The 23220-nt window shown below is 36.2% G+C and overlaps 2 long non-coding RNA genes across 2 annotated transcripts; one reads left to right on the top strand and one right to left on the bottom strand.

Annotated features, from left to right (window-relative positions):
• Window positions 1-2020: 2020 nt before the first annotated feature.
• Window positions 2021-8061, bottom strand: LOC111265345 (uncharacterized). The gene is made up of 2 exons (XR_002683402.2): window positions 7708-8061; window positions 2021-3663 (listed from the first exon to the last, which is right to left on the bottom strand). It is a non-coding gene; the product is annotated as an uncharacterized LOC111265345 (long non-coding RNA).
• Window positions 8062-8158: 97 nt separating this feature from the next.
• On the top strand, window positions 8159-22032 carry LOC147752825 (uncharacterized). Its single transcript, XR_015313022.1, has 2 exons — window positions 8159-8336; window positions 21887-22032. It is a non-coding gene; the product is annotated as an uncharacterized LOC147752825 (long non-coding RNA).
• The last annotated feature ends 1188 nt before the right edge of the window (window positions 22033-23220 follow it).

The raw sequence follows: 23220 nt of genomic DNA, 5'->3' as shown, positions 1-23220 counted from the left end.
GTGTAATGCACAAAGGCAGAAACTGGCATGGAACACAGGCAACAGCAAAGGCGAACTGACGTCGTTGTAGCAGTCGACTAGAAGAAACAACAAAGAACCGATAGGAGAGCAGCAACAGGCAACGCTACGGCCTGTTGTCGTGCCGTGATCGCTTCCGCTGTCCCTGAACTATGAAATCCGCGCGTCAGCTTTTTGAGAGTTGCCGTGAGAAGACCCATGATAACAACGTCTACGGCAAAGTTGCTAGCAACTAAAATAACGAGGACGACAACTATTGTTACATTACGAAAACTCCACCAGTGGAGGGGCTGTACAACAACTATATCTGGTACTCCTTTCTTCTACTGATTCTTATTAAGACATCAGTAAATAAAGGCCTTGTTTGGAATTAACTAAGCGCCCCTTTACTTAAGCCGTGTATGTATATATGTGACAATTATATGAAAATTACTCAAAAATAATAAATATTCCAGTATCTTGGAAGAAATCAATGACAAATTTGTTTATCACAGTTCTCAAAATTCTTGTTTCGGAAATTCTAGGTTGAAGCCCCGTTATAGCCCGACCCAGCCCAGGCGTGTCAAGTAAATTTATATGTACATAACGTCAGCGAGAGATACACATGAATGTAAAGGGTAATGTAATCGCGAGCATGCACAATTGTTATATACCGACTGCAGTACATAACGAGAAGGGTACCGTAAAACAGTGGGACAGTGGGACCTTCGGGTCTCGTAAAATGCGAAATCGAGAAAGGTAATGTGTTATTGTCTATGACTCGAAAAAGCGTCTGGTAAGCTGCCTGATGATGGTTTGATTGGAGATCATTCGTTCTTAAGAACAAAACACGATAAGCACAGTAGTACATAAGCTGTGCCTGTCCCAGCACGCACTATACATATCGCATATTCTGCGATAATAATAAAATAAAAAATGTGGGACGCCAGCGTCATTCAGTATTATTCTGGAAAACTCAAGCAAATCGAGGCAGTTTCTAGAAAATTAAGTTGAGACAATTACATTTTTTTTATAATAAACATTGTTTTTTACAAAAGTTGTTCTTATTCTAGGGATAATCAGGGAAAATACAACTAGCACTGCTAGGTCGAAATAAGGTTGATCATTTTTAGATTAAAACGGCAACTGCTAGATAACGCTATTAAAAAAGGCTCAACTTCAAAATCTTGAAATTACTTTCGCTTCGGATACGAATCGAAGAAATTGTTAAAATGAAGAGCAGTGATATTAATTTCAATCGTTTTTGATCAATCGGAAATATGAATCAAAAAATGGTTATGTCTTATTAGATTAGTACTTATGAGGACTGATAATGTGTTTTCACCATTTAGCCTGTGTGCCCGGTATATATGCTTGTCGTTAATAAGACCTACACCGAGGCAGCTAACTGACGCTTGCAAAAGACGATTGGTTGTCTCGACAAATTATTTAGTGCTGTGTTTGGTGTGAATTCTTTTTTGATTCTATGTGGACTTTAGTTTGCATCGAATATTCAATAGAAGATGCTCAAAACGATTTAGATAATGTCATTGAACCTTTGGTTTTCTTTCCTGACCCTCTCTTTATCAAATCTACTGCCATATGAAAAGAGTAGTTATACTATGGAGAGTTTCAGAGGCTAGAGCGGCCGGCAACCTTTTTGCAATTACAGATGTGCGCATGTAATAGTTTTCGGATTAGCTCGTGTTACCTTGAATATAATGACTTTCCGCGTTACAAGGATCTAAATAAACTAAATCACGTTCGGTTAGACTATACCCTGAGAACAGCTCATTTGTGCGCATTACAAAGGTGTAATTTTTGCACTGCTAGTTCTTCAAGTTCTAAGACTTTAGAATGACTGACCTTTGAACCTAGCTACATGCATGAAAAAGGACTAACGGGCGCATTTCAGCCAGAGGTTAAATAATTACTATTTTGAGCTTCATTTCAGTTGACTATCTAATTTGTCGTGTACACTTCCATTTTGAAGTACGTTTTGTTACTAAAAGCAAATTTACGCTTTTCTTTTTATTTCGAAATATATTGATTTGTTATGATAACTCGAAGCACAGTAACGTTTCACCCTAAGTGTGTCGGATATAAACATGAAATTTCTGTATGAGCATAGTCAGTGGTTTGAACCTCATATCCGCCTACATAATGTTATACGCATATGAAGGTGCATTATACAGCTGGAACAAGCATGGAGTCATAACAAAGGTCCTTTCACCAGCCAACATCAGCTGAGTACCATACAGGCAGAATATATGATGAAACGTCATTTGTTTTAAACAATAAACGTTATAAAGTCGTTCATGTGTTACTACTGTCTTAAGAACGCGAATACGTGGTAAGCAATTCGAAGGAATAATCGTGGAATTTTTTTTTTCTCTATTCATCAAAAAAACTCGCCTTATTTTCCGTCCGTGTTTAGCAATTTAATAAATTACTAATGATTTGGATAACATGTTTCAAGTTAAGCTTATGATACATAGTGATAAATTATTTACATCGACTTATGCTAGACTACTACGTGTAGTAACAACTACAGCAGATCGCTGTAGTGGTTACAATGGTGCATTTCCACGCTAGTAATTATTCATCATTTTCCTTTTCTTCTCATATATTATAAAGTGCTAAAATTATAGGGTTTTACCAGCAAGCAGACTTGGGATCCTTTTCACTGCCTTGCAACAACAGCTGCACAAATGATCAACTAGACAAGTTTCTCTACATCTGTGTCTAAGGCGAGTGTTGTTAGAGGTCTTTAATTAGTAATCGCCGCTACGTTCACAAAACAATAATGCATTGATACTCATTATTTGATGTAAAGGTTTTCCACCACTCCCACCATCTGCTCGTAAAAACATCAACTCAAAATGTCTTTATTGAATAAAGGAACACCAGCTGGTTTCTTTTTTATATGCTTAAAATGAACTTTTTCTAAGTTCGTTTAAATATTACGCCGTCATCTGAGCATATATTAGCTATTTAGGGAAATTTGTTACGTACCCTCACGTATAAATTTGTAAGTTGGAGGATTTGGAACTGATGCAAAATAAACCGCTCCTATGACAGAACAGGTACATAGGAGAAAGTAAATACTCCCTTATGTCGGGTCCAGCGAAATGTACTCCAGTATGAGCCGACAGGACACCGTTCAATTTTAAAACCTTATAGTGTAGGTATTACTTCCGAATTTAGTTCTAAAACTAGATAGTGTAAGAATTTTACCTTAAATTGCATGCATACATTGCACGTTTTACTTACTTTTTTTTTAGTAAGTTTTCAGTTCAGGAATTTTGATCGAATCTTATGTAATGTGGATGTAGTACCATCTACATAAAGACGTTTATCTACGTGGATCCAACTCATTCATAATTTGAGAAAATCGTCTTGACCTATTGGATTCTGTTTGTATGAAAATTTATTGTACATATACATGTATATACGAAAATTGTCATCTATCCGTAGTCTTTAGTCTTTATGCGACTAACAGCTAAAATGCTCTCGTTGTATATTAGCGTTGTTTCAGCCTCAAAATTTTGTTGACGATATTTGTTCTTCAGTCGTTTGAAAACATCCTTCGCATAAGTGCCAATGTGCGAACGACTTTAGTGCAGTTGGAGAAGTTGCTCGGAGGGTCCAACGTCGAAATTATATCTGCAGAAATTGTTAAAATCGGCAGTTACAGAATGCTTAGGAATAAAAGCGATGATGTGGGAACTAACCAAATTGTTTAATTATAGATTACTTTAATTAAATATTAAATTAATTCATTAAGAAAAAATTAAATTAATTAGTTTAATTAAAGATTTTTTACGATTTTCTACAACAACTTTTTAAAGATTACAATTCTTTTGATTGAAAACATTTTTTTCTCTTGTTGTCAGGTGCACACGACTATTCAAAAAGCAAAGATCATGTGAGTCTTTCTAATTTTTTTTTTTTATTATTATGTTAGTTTTTAATAAAATAAACTGTAAACGATATCGGGACTTTCAAAAAACTGTTACCAAACCTGGAAGACTGCTTGCACCATTTTGTGATATACCTCCTGCGCCTGCAATTAGCTCCGTAATATCTTCTGCCTTTTGTTTCAAGTAAGAGGCATACATAAAATTGCTTTTCCGTTTAGGGCACAGAGAACCGACAGTGAGTCCTGTAGTGTCTCCTACCAATTCTCGGGCAGCAGTCGTTCCTAGGTTTTCGAAATATTTCGATGTTGCCTTTCACACATTGGACGCGCTACCCACTACTGCATTGTTTCTGCATTGTCCTTCCGTCTGCTGCATTGTGATCGTATACACGCATAGCGCATACCATTCCGACTATGCCGTTTCAACCTTACCTGGCTGTTTGACGTATAACTTCCCTTACATGAAATTGCTCCACAGCGACCACATAAATAGTTTTTGTATCCTATATACAGCAAATACTTTACTACGAAGTTTGTAATTTTGCAGTTGTAACTAAAGAGCTATGCAATTCTAACCGGAACTTATTAAAACGAGTTCCAAGCCAAAATGGTTGAAATTTTATTCAACATTTTACCATTACCCTGATTACTGTGCATCAGTTATTGCATAAATGAGCAACTACATAATCACGCGTGCTAAACGGTAAGTGCTAGGCGGTCGAGTAGCGGATCTTTTTCGCGGGACTACTAAAAACTCATGAGAGGTAAATACGTCATATCGCAGAGACGTTTGAAAGAGTGCTCATCTAGAGATAAGGTCATAAGGGTCGTAGAAAGATGTGAATGTATAATACAAATCATTATAGTTATTTGATTAATTGCGTTGGAACATATACAAGTTTTTTTTTACTTAACTAACCTAAATGTTTGACTCGAATCTTGGCAATGATTTTATTATATATTCGCAGTCACTTTCCACGGTTTTCTCTTATCTGTTAACCAATAACTCCTTCTCGCCAGAATTTTTCAGGTTTGGTATTGAAGAATTGGCTCAGCTGCTTTCTCAGACTCCGTTCACTAAATGCACGACCACTAAGTTCATTAGCCAGTAATCTGAAGAAATGATAACCCGTTGAAACGAGATCTGGCAAATATTGTAGGTACAAAAGACCTTTCTCGTACAGGAAAAGCTCGTACAGGGCGGCTTTCACAGCCGTTGGCATATGCAACCTGAAGTTGTTGTGTAGAAGGATAAAGTTGCTTCATCCTTTTCTGTTGGGTGTAGACATTTTGTCGATGGCACTGGTTCATATACAGATTTTTGTTGTCCGTCTTGCTCTGCTCAAACATTTATCGTGTATAAGGCATTTTCAGTTCCATTAATCGCAAATGATCGTCTTTTCAATATGGAGATTCGGAACAACTTTACACCAGAGTTCTTTAATCTCTCCCTTTCTAAACTTCGTGTAGACGTGGAGACACCACTTTTCGTCAGCACTGACATCCCTGTGTATCAACCTGTCGTTATAGCTGTATGTCGCTCTGAGCCAGGCGCGATGTTGAGAGGCATTGAGAAGTGGTGCTTCTTTGTGATATAGACGTAGTTTATGAAGCATCCAAATTTAGACTATTGGAGTACCATATACCTAAGATGTCTGTTAATAGCTTATGACAACAGTTTATTTTCTTACGAAGCTTATTTATGAACTGATCAGCCCCGTCTTCCTTCAAAAGTGCTTTCAATCGACTCTCGAGTTCAGATGACTGACCGGGGCAGAATGCATCATCTAGCTCTGAAATACCATTTTAGAACTTCGATAAAAAAAATTTGCCCAGTAAACTGCCAACCTTGGTAGTTCGTGTACTTTTTGGTGAATTTCGATCAAACAATTTGGTTAAAAACATAAACAAGAAAAAGATGTCATGAAAACTAGTACGCCAATCGAACCAACAGGATGGCATGACATATACAGACAACATTCAAAAAAGACAAAGAGCCGTGTTGATGATCCTTTAACTACTCGTAACTACTTCTGTTGCCCGCATAATAATTTTTTTCTTTGCACAATTTCTCAATTTCCAGAAGATTTGATTGGTGCTTCAGATACTTGTCACTTGTGAATCTTTCACTCAGTATTAGCCACTGAAAATTGTGTACTCTTTGTATAACATTTTGGGTTCGTTGAGATGCTTTATTTCACCAAATTACTTCGATTCGTTACAACGATGAGCCACAAGTATACATAATAGTGTAAAAAGCAAAATATTCTAGACTGTGGTAAACCAACCCATTCTTCGTTCCAACGCATTGAGCTCGAACCCAAAAATGTATCAATTATATTTTATTTACGTAATTACTTTGTTTTCGACTAAATAAAAATTCAATAAATTCGAGGCCACAGCACAAAAAGTAATTTGGAATGGATGAAGTACAAATATGCCATATCTACCGTTCGAACACTGACTCAAAATCGACATAAACCGATTTTGAATCAGGATCTCCCATTAGCAAAAAGTATACTTTACCATATATATGAAGCCTATGAGTGTGCTTTTACCGCCGGTGGAGTTTAAGATTGATTCATGATACATGATTCTATTGGTGGCGTCTGTATTTAATTTCACAATCAGGCCTAGCGTAATAGACACCATTCCTTGTGGAATATGATTATATATATGATATGATTACTAGGCAATTACAGCTTTTTTCATGTGTATTTTACGCACCTAAGTCCCCTGCTTATCTAAATGCAGTAGCATTAACCGGCGAAAGCAAAACGGAGGCTATATATATGTATATTTTTTTGCTTTCGCTTGCATATAACGTATAATACGAAGCATGTCGCTACAGAGGTTGTTAAAATCTAGCAGTCATGTTAGCCAAATTACCTTGATTTAAGAGGTTCCGAGAATCATATATTCATTGTTTGCTTAGTCTTGCTATGGATTTCACTCCTTGTTCAGGGCACCATAGTTCATGCACCCATCTCTTTATGTTATGTGGGTCCATTTATCAACGAGGCATCACATAGAGTTTCTGACATGAAAGATTGTTCAATACTACTAAGTTTTCCACAGGTTCAAGCACTCACAATAACTTACTACAATAAAATATAACATCTCCTTCGTAAAATCGTTATGTAAGTACTATAGAAAACAGTACCCAGAATCTATATAAATATGCAAACCGTGTTTGTAAAATAAATATCTTGTTGCTCAAAACTAGGATTATTGTACTTTAGACTTGATTATCTATGGTGAAACCCGATTGATGTAGTCAAGAAGTGTGAAGAAAGAAATATACCAAGGATCTTCACTGCAACCGTCAAGGATATGTGCTCGAACGTTGTCCTACAAAAGAATATCGTCTTCTTTCTTGTTAGATGACTAGTTTGCTTCCCGAATAGCTTCATCTTTTTTCCATTTTTTCAATGTTAAATTTCTAAAACTTATGTGAATGATACTTGTACGAATCTGTTAAATTAATTAACCTAATTAGCGCTGTGTTCATTTTTCGCTTTTAATGCTCCGATGTACGCTCACCTTTTATAATGCTACTTGGTACCGTTGCCTTATTTATTATATTATGGTATTAAATGTACGATATGGCAATATCATATATGACAATTTCGTTAAAACACACCAGGACTATCCGAGAAATAGAGGAAAGCAAGCTGTTTTTCGCGTATCGGTCTTGTAATACTTACGGCAAAGCCACTTTGCAACTTCGTATACTTCTCCCATGAAATCCAAATTATTTTTTGTAAAATGCAATTAAATATACTAACTGTCGAGGTAAAATAGCAGCGCTAATTGAAGAATGTTCAGTCATTGACTCCGTTTCATCCTTATTTAGCAAGGAGGTCGTTCTAAACGAGAAGCATCCTTTCAGTAAAAATGTCCTACACTGTAGTTTCCTGTAGTAAGATCACACCGTAAATCACGTGTAAGTCAAAACAGCCCTGCTATCAAGAGCTGCACATATTCCGACAAAAAATATTCTTCGCAATGTCTCCAAGATTGAAGTAGAAGAAGAAAATTTCACAAAATTTGCTGACGAGAGCCATCTATTTGAAATACATGATTTTTTAACATGGAAAATAGGTTACTTGTGGTGCAATGTTCGGTTACAACATATAGCAGCCACCCGAGCAGCCCGTATCGCTAAAGGCCTTCCGGTGAGGACAACATTTCGGGGTAGAAAAAGCAAAACGAACATTTTGTGGTACCTCCAATAACAACCAAGTTAATCGTTGTATGGAAGATGCTATGTGTGTTACTTGTGAACACTGTGTATTATAAAATAGCGAGATCTTAGAATATTCCAGAAGACACAGAGTCTGAGTCAAATATTTTAATGTCTAGGGCCGACAAAAAATTTATAAAAAGTATCCCAAAATCAATAGAGGTCAACATTGTGAGTATAAAAACATGACTACTAATTATCTCTGACAGCAGCTCCCCTAAGCCCTGTACGAAAAAACGATTCTTGATTTGCTTTATAAACAAGTAATATGCTGCTGCTAACGTTCTGTGGACGTAGATATTTAGACCACGACAGAAGATAAATTCTGTGGTATGGTTAAACGGTCTTGATTTGGTAAAACTTGACTCAATTTATGGCTGAGTTGAGCAGTGCATACGTAAAGTTTGTTTGCAATGTATTGAAAAGACACATTTATTAAAGATATCAGCAGTAAACACTGATTGGCACAGCTGTTAGTACTAAAGCGATCTTAAGAGTATATGAAATTGTCTATGCATAAAGGCCAACAAAATCCAGTAAAATCTTGAAGACCGTGGCGACCGTCGAGAACCGAAAGGTTAGGTGTTTGCGTACACTGATATGGCAAAACTTATGAAGGATTAACTATTTCGTAAATTGCTAATTCACTAGATAACTATTTACTATGGGCACAGAAAACAGAAAATAATTAATGACAGGCGCTTGGTGTTAGTTTTTAGGCTGTATTTTGACAGGCCAAACGATTTTAGTATTTCTGCTATTTCTTTAATTTCTAAAGTAGCCTTGCAGTAAATAATTTGATTAAAAGTCAATTTCCGTTTAGACTTCGATTGAAATGTTACTCGAATATGTATTGCACACGAGCATCGTTCCTAGTATATACCTACTCCACTACATGACTATTTGTGTGTGTATGTGCGTGTTTGCTTGCGAAGTTGCGAATCATCCTCGTGAATGGTTGCCTTAAGTTCATTTTTTGTAATGTAATTGCATCCTGAGTGAATCGCTTGCGATGCGAAAAATTCCTCAAGAATTTGTATTACTATTAAAAAATTAGTCAAATTTTTAGTAAAAAAAATCAGCTTTGCGATTTTTACCGATATGATTGGAAATTAATAAAGTACGTCGATCTGAAACTCACGGAATGCACTAAATAAATTTAAGAAACACTTAAATGTACTGATATAAAGGAAAAAGAAGGTTTTCATGGTAGAGTAGGGTTACTGTGTTAACAGGAATATTGGTATTTTTGCCTCCTAACTTTAAAATCCTTTCGTCCAAATTCCAGTTGCCCCGTTCATAATAAGTGTACTACAATTTTGTTCAGTCTTCAAAATAGTTTCCAAGCTTAGTCGAAAGAAAAAACGTCAGCTTTGTACTCGTTTCCGTTAAATTTTCTCGATTGTCTCAAATCATTTTCTTTTTTTCATGATAAGAGCTTGCAAAATACTAACTAATTTAGCTGGTGAATGGCCGACAGATAAGCTTATTTTAGGCAAGTTCATCTTTTTTAGCAATTTATTATTTAATAAAGAGTTTATACGGAGTTTATGTTGAGCATTTTAATTTCCTTTCTACGGTTTTACAAAGGTAACGGCCATCAACCCATTATCTTGCATTAAGAAGCTGATGGCAGCTCACTAGATTTTGGATTCGGAGTTGATATAATGTCGACAACAGTTTGGAAGTAACTATGTATAGATGGAACGGAATGTATTTGAATTTATATTGGTTACCTTGTTATTGTTATATTTATATTGTTACCTTGATAATCCAATTATTTCCTTGTAAATCAAAATAAATGCAGTGTGGTGACAAAATAATCGCAACGGAAGGACGGGATAATTTTGGTAGGTTACGGTTTGTGGTGAGTGGGAAGTGACATTATTGATTCATTTTAATTAAAATAGATGGGCTGAGGGGGAAGCCGTGGTTCAGTCTAACGTATATAAACTCAAATGTTGCTCTACTACTGGGCGTCCTTGCGAACCTGATTAAAACTATATTTCGTAAGTATAAGACTTATATTCTTTATCTTATATATAGATATTTAGGGTACACACATGAAATATCACCGTATCACTGCAAGGCCAGCGTTGTAGCCAGTTTTTAAGTTATTCAGTTATTCACCAAAATGCGTGCTCGATCTGTAAGCCTGTAAGTAAGGTGCCTGTGAAACGCAGTTTTGACTATTTTTCACTGAATGCCAATGACATAATAATCTCAAAAGCTTGGCCCCATTGCCCAGTTTTACTATCTATTCTTAAATCATAATTAAGATATGCACCGCCGGAAACCTAAGAGATGGGGGAGTTCTGATACTTGCAAAAAAAAAAAACTATCCCATGTTATTCATCTCTCCCAAGTGGATATCTAAACGTTAGTAGATGTCGTTAAGGTTGTTATGCACTTTTCGCCGATGCCTAGGCACGTCTTGCACCATCATTTCAATCATTTTTATGAAAAGAAGGTTGCAAATGTAGTTGGTGTAGGCTCAAATACCACCCTTATCGTGATACCAGGGGACTTAAACGTATCTGAGATGGATCAAGATAGTAATGTAATGACTGAAGAGTATTATTGAAGCTTGCTTAATAGTCAAACACAGCGCGGTGACAGACGTAATCATAGTCACAGACATTAGTTCGTTTATTAATGAGTCAAGATAGACAGCGTTTTCTAACTGCAGCACCCACTAAATTAACTTATTCCTTACCCCTGTTCCTGTGCCAGTATTTCTTTACATACTATTTCGAAAGCCTATTTACCCCATTTTCCTTACTAATCACAAAGCCATAAGATTTTAAGTGCTTGTCGAATAACATATTTAGTGCAATTTTTTAGAAGAAAGATTATGCAGGTAAATTTTCTAAGAGTCAATTGTCACTTTTTCATCAGCTCCTCTCTGAATCAAGGTGAAATGTACAACTCCAATATCTACAGCACCCTACCTCATACCTTTGTCCAAATGCAGTAACACTATGCAAAACCAAGAAGCATATAGACACTATACTCAAACTGACACAGAACGAGCCATTTTTGCGGTTTCAAATCATAACTATTTGGAGGGGTTCATATTTTATCTTTAAGATCTTAAAAAGTTTTTTCAAATATGCAAATAAACAAATCGGTGGCTTTGAAAAATAGGTGGAGAATCGAGTTAATTAGCTATAATTAATGATACCGAAAAAAATAAGATTTTTAAACATGTGTCAGTGTCCTTATTTCTGCTGATCTAAATTAAGGCAAATGGGTAAGAATAAACTAAGTCAAACAACCCTTTGATATGCATTACAACGGACAAATTAAATTCTCTAAGATGCAACCTCAGTGGTGATGGTATTCCTTTGATTATCCAAACAGGCTTGTGATAGGTTCGAAGTTTTTTAATGCATGCTATGCCGCTGTTATGAGATGTATTTGTTATTCAATGTTTCCATTGCACGCTTGGTATACTAATAAGGGTATAACTGCGGTTTGACTATGCCTCGATTCACGCTACAGCTAAGTAAATTACAATCAAAACTAAGACTTTTTTTCCGAAGAGCATTCTTGGTCCTGATGCTACCTTTCTAATTATTTACAAAAAGTTCCCAACACCCCCGCCTTAGTTCATATTGTGATACACACACAAAGATAGGATTACAGCGTGATGTTTCTGCCACCCTTTTATTACATAAGTCTATAAGAAAAACCTTGAATTGGATGCTTTCAACTACAAGGATACAAAAAGTTTAATGTTTGGAGTTTTACGTCTGGTATCGCCGTTGGGCAATCTGATTATCAGACTGGTAATTATCGGCACGAAACGAACTACAGTAATCGAATTCGAGCCCGGATCACGTGTTCCCTAAGTTAATCAGGCAAGCACGCTACCCATTATGCCATTATTGGCAAATAACTGTGCAACTAAACGCAAGCATTGTCGCAAGGAAATGCGTGCTTAATAGGTATCTCTTATATTAAAGTAGTGTTACAAAAGGCGTAGCTTATAAACAATATATGCTGATTTTATTATCTCCTTCAATTGTTGACAATACACATGCGCCGTAATCGACATACTGGGACTTGCAATGGATAGTACTTTAATTAAATTAGTAAACTGACACCATATGATTTTGTAGCTGTACATTTGCCTTAGAGTGATCTTTTGGCACTTCAATTGCATGCACTGACTGATGCGGTCGTTTGCGATTATTATAAAATTTTTTTTTATTATAAGTCATAATTCGGTGCAAAAATAGATCAGTCCTGTAACGTGAGGTCAAAGGGAAGCAAACGTCTTTAGGTCTGTTGTTAATCTAAGTGAAGAGGTATAATATTTTTACTTAGAACTTTGAAATGGATGGACTTCCGCAACAGCTCTGAACTTTTCGTTAATTATCTTTGCTGGAGGTTTTCCACGAGATCCATGTTCGTGTAGTCCTATCAAAAATGTTTCTACTGGGAACGCGAGCGGAACGAGCGTTTTCCTGTGCGTGTTGGTGTTTACAATAGGTATAAGGGTGATATTAGTTACAGCCGTTGGTATCAAGGTTACCAAGAGTGAAATCAAAGGGAGTACGGAGAAGACTTGTTAAGCAGCAAACAATACAAGACGTTATTAAGTACGGTGGACCAGGGGTTTTCGTATGGCGTCTCGTCGACCAAATGTTAAAACCATTAGGAGGCGATGTATCAAGTCTCGTTATAAATATCGTTACTTTAGGAATAAGAGGAAGTATCGAAGGGGGAAGATATGTAATCGGAAGATTGTCACAAGGGTCATTCAAGAATATGACGGATCTGTTGGGAGTCCAGTGACGTCTGGATTTATGAATACTTATCAGGAGGAATACATAAATTTGTATTTTCCACTAGTTTATTACCGGATATACGTGATGAAATTGGACAACAACTCACTCGTTTCAAAGTATTGAAATATATTTTGAGAATTATACCTGAAGGTTTTGCACATCCAGCATTAGATGAGGTTGCTAAAAATAATGATAGATCAGTTCCTACAGCTTTTAAGAGTTATCATATTGGAAGTACTGTACCTACACAATTAGCTAAATCGTTAAATGAGCAAAAAGTAAAACCGTATAATATATTTCATAATCAAGTATTTAAATATACACCGAAGTTTATGTATAAGGTACTAAGTTCGGCTTATTATGTGAATAAGCCTCGATCTTTATGGTTTCCTATTGGTACTAATGTAACGGTTATTAATGGACCAATAGGCAACTACAACGACCACGATATTCTAAAACTAGTAAATCTCGGACACTCAATTGAACAAAATGGCTGCCTCATCATCGGTTTTGAACGTGCGCCTTCGACTGGTACTCCTCATATCCAAAGGTATATTCGGTTTAGTACATCCAGACATTTTGACTCCGTCAAACTTCTATTACCAAGTAACTTCCACTTTGAACAAGCTAAAGGAACTGAGACTACAAATAAACGGTATTGCTCAAAGTCTGGATCCTTTCAAGAACTCAAGAAGAAACTTTTTTTCAATTTATTGAACCAACGACTTGTAGCGGTTTAGTAGTAAATCTTTCACAGAATATAAGGCTTATGCAGCGAGTTATCTTCGCCGCTACAGCTCCAAAATACAAGTTATGTTAGTAAACCACCTAAATATTCCAATTTTCCAGGGTTCACTACGACACGCCTCATGTCGTATTCTAGTAGAAATATTTGAGTGAACGGTTTTAGATTCCAAATTAATACAAATCAATGACAATTACAGGTCCCCGCAACTCGCATGTATGTGTAATGTATTTTCTTAAAATTGGCTCCTTTGGTTGAAAATGATACCGTCTTTCTATTGTAGTTCTTAGTCAAAATAAACTGATTACTAAATAGGTTACAGAAGATAAAAATGATATTTCTTTTTTTAACCTTGTTATGTAATGTATTAGACGAAAGATGGTTTTTTAAATGTCAAAATTAAGCCTTAAATTTTTATGCTGTATGTTCACTATTATTTTGCTGCTTTCTTTGTTTAATTCTGATATTGCAATTCCACTAATTGCTACAATCATCTGCAAAATTTGATCTTCTAGAATCAAAAAGAATTTTGTACTTTTAGAATGTGCTCTATCAATGGTTCCTGGTGTTTAATTATAAAGATGTGAAGAACTACCCCATACCGGTTCTCTATTTCTCAACTGGGTGCCCCAGTAATCTCAAAGTAATAGAATAATATTATTTGCGATAGCTCATACCAGCACGTGTTGTTCTGACACGCCTAGATGTTACTCTTCTATGTGACGATATTTATGGTGCCCTAAGTATTTTACATATTATAATGTAAGGAACTTTAGATATTTTATGTATGATATATTGCAACTGTTGGAACTATACAAAAGAGTGTTTAATATAGCTTCTTTAATAATATCATTGCCAACTGCAATAAATTTTTTGCTTTAAGCGTATCTTTACCTTCGTGAGTGCATTTTCAACACGGACGTGAATGGATAATTGAATGAATAAATGCTCAACTATGCACTTACAGAATTACTGTACTATAATATTTCTCGCTGCGCTGGTTTCTTTGAATAGCCAGTAAGCGAGCGGCCAGGTGACTGACTGCTTGTATCGACATGCTAGGCTATCATGGCGAGCAGCTAAGCGAACCGAGGAATAATCCTATTATTATGTGTGTATACCCTTCTATATACCGGAATGTTCGTAGTCTTCTGAAGAGAATAATGATAGATGGCTATTTGGGTTTAGGATCGAGTGAGGACAATTTCGCTGTGAGGGTATTGTGTGTGGCCTTGCCACTTGTAATAGCTTACACGTTTTCTATTGGTGCGTGAGGTTAGCGTCCGGTAGTGCGTGTTCGCAGACAATATAAAGGTGATTTACCTAAATTTAAGGCATCATTAGAAATCAATACGCTTTGTCACGGTAAACAATAGCTGGTCAGACATTAAATAGTACCCAATCCAATACGTAAATACAAATATAAATCATATAACCAAATAGCATACATGAATACTATAAGTTATTAACGTCTGGTACACTCTGGCATTAACTCTCATGTGCTATACGTATCATTGAACGCTCTTCTTTAACCATGTTCGTTTTAATTAGCACTAAACTACTGGTAGAATATAAGCTTAGGATGCAAAAAGTAACACAGCTGCATTATCGTTAGTGCCTCATAGTCCATATTGTGCAACAGATCCTGTATACTTTCTTCACAAAAGATTATATATTTTTGCTGAATGTATTGTTTATTACAGTTCTAAATTTGGTTAAGTACGGACTAACAACCAAAAATGCTGAGTACAATGCACTCATGAGGTCAGCGTTCTTACACGTCGTTTAAATTCCTGGCAGTTATTTTTCATTACTCAGGTTAAGTACCATTACGTACCTACAATAATTATATGTTTTTATTAAAATTAGTACCGACCGCGCCAAAGGCAATAGGGGGTGTCCTGCTAATAGGATTTAGCTTAGAAATATCCTCGTACTTTTACTGCACTGTATTTGCGGAGAAATCTTCCAACATACTTCCTTCATACATGGGGAAGATATATTCATATGGAAACAGAAGTTTTTTAAAAGATCGATAACTTATATATTATTATATTTAGTGCCCGGCAAGGAATTCGAAGATTGGTGATGTTTGACACTAATTTAATCCTTTTTAGAATGAAGTTGATCTCAATTTGGACTGTACAATAGCATTACCAATCTGCGCAATAAGTAACGTGTAAATTATGGCTCTTTGAAAGCTGTTTCTGTATGAATATATTGTAGTTGTATATGCAACGAGGATATCTCCAAGCTCCCATCAGTCAGACACTATTAATTGCCTTTGGCGCGGTCGGTACCTATTTTAATAGAAATATATAATTATTATAGGTACGTAATGGTAATCAAGTTATATAATGAAACCACTTCGCCTAAAATGCGTTGACCTGAGCATCCCCTTTTCCCTTTCTCTATCGGTTCTAAACTCCTTTAATATTCACGAGAATATTTCAAAAACCGTTGATTCGTGGCGTCTCGCTGTTTGTACAATTTTCAGGGCCGTATAAGAGCTCATTTAAGTTGTAGGGTTACTAACTCGTCCGTTTTATACATATTCTTATATACATAAGTACGAATTTTATAATCTCTGATAAGAGAAGTAGCACAATCTTTTTATTCTAAAGTACAACAAATATGCCTATAAGCTAGTTAGGATGTAGTGTCAAATAATGGGTTCAAGGCAGCTATGCAAACGGAGCTGTAACCAAAAAAAAGAATACCATTTTAACAAGTCAAATCATGGAACAAGTCTCATTTCGTAAACTTCTGAAGGCTATTAGCGGAACAAACGAACTGTATTAAAGTCAAGATAAAAGATTGGAAGCTATAAACGAATTTCAATGAGGCTCAAAGGCAAAAAGTCCATATGCAGTTTGCCATTGGTCAACTTCTCGAGGTTCATTTCGTTCCGACTGAATCTTCAAATAAATATCAGAAACATTGTAAAATGGTACTTACACACGCTACTAAACGCTGTATTATATATAACACTGAGACTCCTGGCCTGACATTTTTGACTTGTTATGGGTATCGCATCTAAATTGCAGTGCTGGATAAATGGACAGAGCACCAGATATACTCGCCTTACTAAAATAAGTTGTTTGACTCGATTTAGAACTTTTAATATTTTGAATTTCCCATGTTAATTTATCGGCAGTGATACGTGTGACTATAGTGAACTTCCTATCGATGGCATGTTGAAATTAATTACCACCCCATTACTAGCGATAAAGCTTGCAGCGAGCTTCGCAGCTAATATGTATGTATTGTATATAACTAACTCTCATTATAACCGTATGCTTTTTGATATTATGTATTTTCATTTGATACTATTTTTTTAAATACTTGATTTTGACAGGTATGTTGATGGAATCTAATGAATACTTTAGAAAGTATCGCATTAATGCTAGGTTACAGCAAGTAGAACTATATGAACTATGCGAGTTTTTTCGGAAAGCAGACCCCGCCTTTTGAGCTTTAAGAAATAAACGTAAATGAAATCATTTTGGACAATTCTTTTTTTGAATTTTTAGAGGGCCATTTCTAGTACACACAATATTATGATTTCAGATTAAGGAACTGCCTAAGCCGATGGTATGTACTTCCTGTTAGACGACAGAAATGTTTAATTTTGTTCCTTTTAAATCTATGGATTTTTAAAGTTGAGCCAAAACACAAATTTGTTGCATTTAATGTGCTCGGCGTTTAAACGGAGCTTCAATAGATCAAAGTAAGCGAATACCATGTTACTAAAACCGGAATTAAAACGTTGTTTGTTAATTTTTTCCTATAAATTTTGTGATATTTATTTTCAGATCGAAATAATCAGCATCGCATATAGAAGGACTCTTTTTCTTGATATATATCTTTACAATTGTAATATGAAGTCCTTTTAGTAAATATCAGCTTTGCCCATTCTTTGTATTTTAATAACGCGGAACAGGTCACTTGAGGAGCTAATTTAAACGTAAAATTAACAATGGCGCTAATGTTAATGTACTCTTTTTTCAAATATAGCACCTAACACATGCTCTTCTTAACTGAAGATGCTTTTGTTTTTTTATAGATACAGAAATAAGCATTGACGATCAACATGGCATACCTGTCCTCATACATAACCCTAATTTTGCCCATAAATGCAATACATTCACTAATGCCGTCAAAGACTTATATATAATCGTTTGTCGCGTTCTTGTTATCGTACTAAAAGAGTCTTTCTTGTCACGAGGTGCACTTCTCTGCTGGTTTATCGCTTACTGCGGGTAACCGTTACCCTGCTAGAACAGAAAATAAGGATTTCGTAGGGGCATTTGATCCTCGGGAAGCTCACCTTAGTGAGCACTTCTCTAACACCAAGGGAGATCCAAAGATAGCGCTACAAGTGAGCGTTGTTATGGGACATTCAGCGATGCTTTTTCGCAGTTTGTCGTACCATTGTCCTATATAATGTCTATAAACCACATATCATACGAAGGACTAGTAGTTAGTAATGAGATTTTGTGATATAACGAGTGTCTCTTGTAAATCAACGCACAACATAACATCTCACTCATACTTAATGCTCCAGTTGCTTATATATATATAAAGGGAGACTAGAACGGAGTGGAGTGTATCTAAAGAAATTGAAAAAAGTGTTTGCGCAAAAAAGATGCAATTATGTTAACTGTACAGCTGAATGAAAGTATTATATAAATGCTTGACAAATTTGGCATAATTACCGTAATTTTAATTTCAATTACCAACACCTTAGACACGTTAGACAAGGATCCCTAAGTACATTCTGTGTCTGTGCTCCAAAAAAGATTTTAATAAAAATTACACAAACTATGGGAGAGTAGAATTAGGTAACAAACTTTAAAATTGTAATAATAATATATAATGTTCTATGGTTAATAAAAATTATATTAATAAGATTGTATTCATAGATATGTGGTGTATACAATGCCACGTTACAGTCTGGAAACTGTTGTAGACTATGACCAGCGCCAATGAGAACCAATAGGAAACAATTTCAGGTTCAACATTTATGTGTAAAGTAAATTACATGCCGCCAATCCATATGTCTTGATAAGCGATAGAAAACAATTTTCATGCAGGCCTTTCTGCCTTGCATTGCCTCATTCGTATAAAATAGAAATGATTGCATTGCAAGTGCAATGATTTTAAAGTTTGTCAGGTCATTTCAGTCATTTAGATGTTATGGTTGTAGTATCAATTTTGTTGGTCAGCAGCTACGTCGACTGGAATTCAAGTTACAAACCACAAACCGAAAGTTTAACATAGAATGGCATTGCACTGTAGACAAGGTCTGTGTGTTCGTACACGACTAATGCTTTATGGAGTATTTTAGGTGATGTCTTTAGTGATGACATGCTCACAGAGATAAAGGAACATCAATATTCATGCGATGTGAATTCCTTCTTTGCCGGTCGAATATGGAGCTTCCTCTAACAAGCAGTAAGAGTTGGAAAGAATTTGTATCATTTGGTTAAATTTCTGCTTTAGTAGTCCTATATTTGCATGTAACTTTGAAATTTGAAGTGGGCTTCACCTTGAAATCGATGAATATTAGAGAAACGAGTTAGAAGTAGCGAAGTGCCGTTTTCATTGAAATGGTAGCAAGGGTTATTTGAGATTAGGGCATAGAATCTTTGGTATAGAATCACAAGACGACTGCGGCACGGTAGTAGAATGTGTGAGTCTCGGGCTAACTAAGCAATCGAAACCAGTGAAAACAATCTGACCCAATCGCTAAAGCGGTGTAATGGGATAATAACAAACTAATGGAATGAACCCACAACGGGTTTACAATTATAGTGAGTTTACTTAAACTAGATGAGGAAAGAACTGCAGTGTAACAGCGGCGGTAGTGTAACAGGTCGAAGGACAACTCCTATGAGTCTGAAGCCAGGTTTAGACTGAGCAGGTTTGAAGTCGCTTTAGGTTAGATTGGGAAAGCTATTGACTTACTTATTGCAGTAACAGAATGGTGCTGGGTAACATCACAAAGAGGAAGGAGGTGTAGTGCGAGTCATGCACGGACTGAAATAGATAAACGCACGAACCTCGGTGTTTAGAGCTCAAAGCGGGTGGGTGTTATAGGTAACGCTGCTTGTTACCATACAGGTTGGGTATAGAGAGCCACGCGGTTTCGATATTAATGATATTGAATAAATCATGTGATAATTGTATTGTAATAATTATCTGTAGAATCTGTATTGTATCACCAGAAAATTTATGCGTGGATTGCGACTGGTGTGTCGATGACATATCGCATGCCCTATAGTATGTGAACATTTTCAAATAATGACGATAATTATCTCGCAAATATAGCATAAGATACAGAAGAGCAGAGTGGGCACTACGAGAAGAAGAATGTGCGAATGTACTCATTTAACTAGATACTCAACTAGTTTAAAGGAATTTAAAGCCATCTCACGTTGTAAAGCTGCATTAACTACACAGATAATAAGAATGAGAGGTATTTCACTGCGCATCTACTTAGATTTTGATTTCGACAAATATTTTAAGTCATTGCCTTGACATTTCTATTATAAAAGCTGTGTGTGTATAGAATAGTAAATAATAGATTTATTTTTTTGACGACTGCCTGATAACGTCTGTCAGCAACTGTCGGAGTTCCTTTAGAAGAAGTGTGTTTTCAAAACTTCGTTTCCATCATAAAAACGTATTTGTTACTACAAGCAGAATGTAAACCTTATGGACTTCAAAATGATTCAATGCCTTGAACTTTTATTTACGTTCTTCAGGTTAGCATAGTTATATTTGTGATATATTACGAAAAATTTCGGTTAGATATGACGGGGTCATGCTGTATTACTTATCTAAGAAAAAAATGCCAATAAGATATTTCTTATCTGCATTTCAATTATGTTTCGGTGCAAATTATACGTTCAAGATAAATTGATTATATTTACACTCCATGTTGTACTCAGGCAAATAAAAGTTTGATGCTAGTGGTTAATTTTATGCTACGCATTGCCAGTATTCCATTGCGACTCTAGTGTAATGGCAGAATTGAAATTAATCTTTTAAACAGCCAGTTGATATATATGATGCTACGAGACTGCACTGTTGACAGAGGTTGCGAAGGCAGGGCGATACCGGAAACACGATTGGAAAACGTAATGTCAATCGTAAAGAAAATCAATAATGTGTCGGAAGAGATGACACGCCGTATGCTGTACTCGAAAGGAATCCGAGGAAAACTCACTAGTTCGACACTAGGATTATTGTAAACTGGCAAACGAGACAGGCAGAAACCGTTGAAACTGACATTACATTATTTAGAGGCATATATATAGCTGCAACAAATGTATAGTAGTATTTAACGGGTCATAATTTTCTATATTTTCCTTTATTTTCACAGTATATACATACATGCTCATTTTTATTCGTGTGGGTTTACTCATACGCCGTCATAGAACTCAGGATGTGCTGCTGATCTAACCGCCTGGTAGGAAGACACACAGTCAATGGGACAAGCTATTTATATAAATGGCTCAACCTTTCTGCCGATTTGGAGAGGATAGCACCAACTTATCAAATCCTAGAAACATAGTCTAATAAACTTGACATGTATTATGTATATTTAGCCTTACCAGGCTGAGTTAAAATGTAACTATTAATTAACACGTCGGTAGGTTAAAATTGTTATCACGTACGAGCAACGGTTTAAAACTGAAATCAAGAAGGGATCCTGTAATATAGCAATACAGAGACTAGTTTTTTTGAGTGACGTATGTTCAAAGGGACTTAGTAAACAGAATCAGTGGCAGAAACAGAAACACAGCGTAATCGCATCAAAGTCAGTCAATACGGTCAATGAAGTCCAATTGCCGATAATAGTGTGATAAATTAATCTGAAGATCAAAAATCAGCGAAACAACGATATTGCCATGTGGTTAATAGAATATATCAACATAATATTAAAACGTTTTAGAATGTCGAAATGGAATCCAGAAGCTACGGTCGCAGATAGCGATCGTTTTTTTTAAAGCAAATGACGGGAAGAAAACCGATCTACACCTGATTTGTCGAAAATTAGTCGGTAGCTTGCTATACTTATCCACAATGTGTAGACCTGCCATAAGTTTTATAGTGGAATTCTTATGCTTATACGTAAGTAAATGCATAGAACATCATTTCTGAATTCCTAGATCGTTAATATCGGCGCGTCAATTTCTGGCAGAATTGGGATAGCAGGCCATCAAGCATCTGCATTAACAACCAAGCCACGCTAAACATCATCCGCTCTAAACAGCTCAGACCAGATAGCTGAGACTAACGAACAAAATCAAGAAAATCAAGGCGGCCATAACGAACGCACAGCTCCAGGATTTACTGCCTTGACAAGAGGGACAAGGGCCGCTTCATGCGCTGTAAAGGACCTATCATCACCAGCAGCATCATCAACAGTAAACGCGTCAGCCAAGGCTGACTATTTCGACTGTTGTGACTACAAAAATAACTGCCAGCTTCAAAAAAAAGCATGCACAATCATATATGTTTAGAGAAACTATGTTCTGAACATATGCCACAATACCTCATTCTGAATGCGAAGAGAAAGCATCGAATGACCTCGCGCTTGTCCTTAAAAACGCGCTTATAAGTACCTCAAAAGAACGCAGAAGGAAGAAGTGGTGCAGAAGTACTAACCCACCCGAATGCAGCACACACCATTTAAAACAGTTCTCATGTGTTATACATATTTATATACCCTAATCAACAGAGCGAAACACTCCAAGAACCTCTAAAATAATGAAGTAGCATTAGTATTTTGACTCTGGTATCGACAAGCCAAGTATCTAAGATGTTGTTAGTGAAAAGGCTACTTCCACCAGTGGCACACGCGATTAATACAGTTTTTAGAATTAATAGATAAGTGAATTAATCGAAGATTTACCGTAATCGGCACTACGGTGATCAAAACGCTAAATAATCTGGTAGGTTTCCTTGGCTTTCTTTATAACAATGATTCGCTTCACCAAGCTTTTTACTACTTCTTCGCCAACATCTCGCCATGCTTTTGAAATGGCGTTACCGATATTTTCTTTACATTTCCTTAGCGTCCGTGGATTCTTGTCGACTAAGATTAACCGAAATGACTATGAGAACGGCTTGCATTCTAAAAAGTTGTTTAGGTAAGGCATGTGGCTTTTTTCGATGAAATTGTTACACTCAAAATCACACAGCAAGGTAACTCACCTCTTCACGCCATTGACAATGTAATCGCGTTACTAGCAGACCACTTCGGCGAGCGGCTGATTTTCAAACAGGGTGACGTTGGATAGCTCCCCAAATAGCTTCGCTTGGCTTCTTTTTTTTAGAGGTAACTAAAATGCGAGGTGCACTATGACAATCTACATGCATTGACTTAACGATATATTCGTGTCGTCGTTTTAACAATAAGGCCATATGCACACGAAAAAGCGGGCAAAGACTAAAGCAACCAACAGCTTTAAATAAAACCAGAATAGCTTACTTTATTGAT

The sequence above is a fragment of the Varroa jacobsoni genome, unplaced genomic scaffold (assembly GCF_002532875.2).
Source record: "Varroa jacobsoni isolate VJ856 unplaced genomic scaffold, vjacob_1.0 scaffold_959, whole genome shotgun sequence".
NCBI classification, from domain to species: domain Eukaryota; kingdom Metazoa; phylum Arthropoda; class Arachnida; order Mesostigmata; family Varroidae; genus Varroa; species Varroa jacobsoni.
This window is presented reverse-complemented; position numbering and strand designations above follow the sequence as displayed.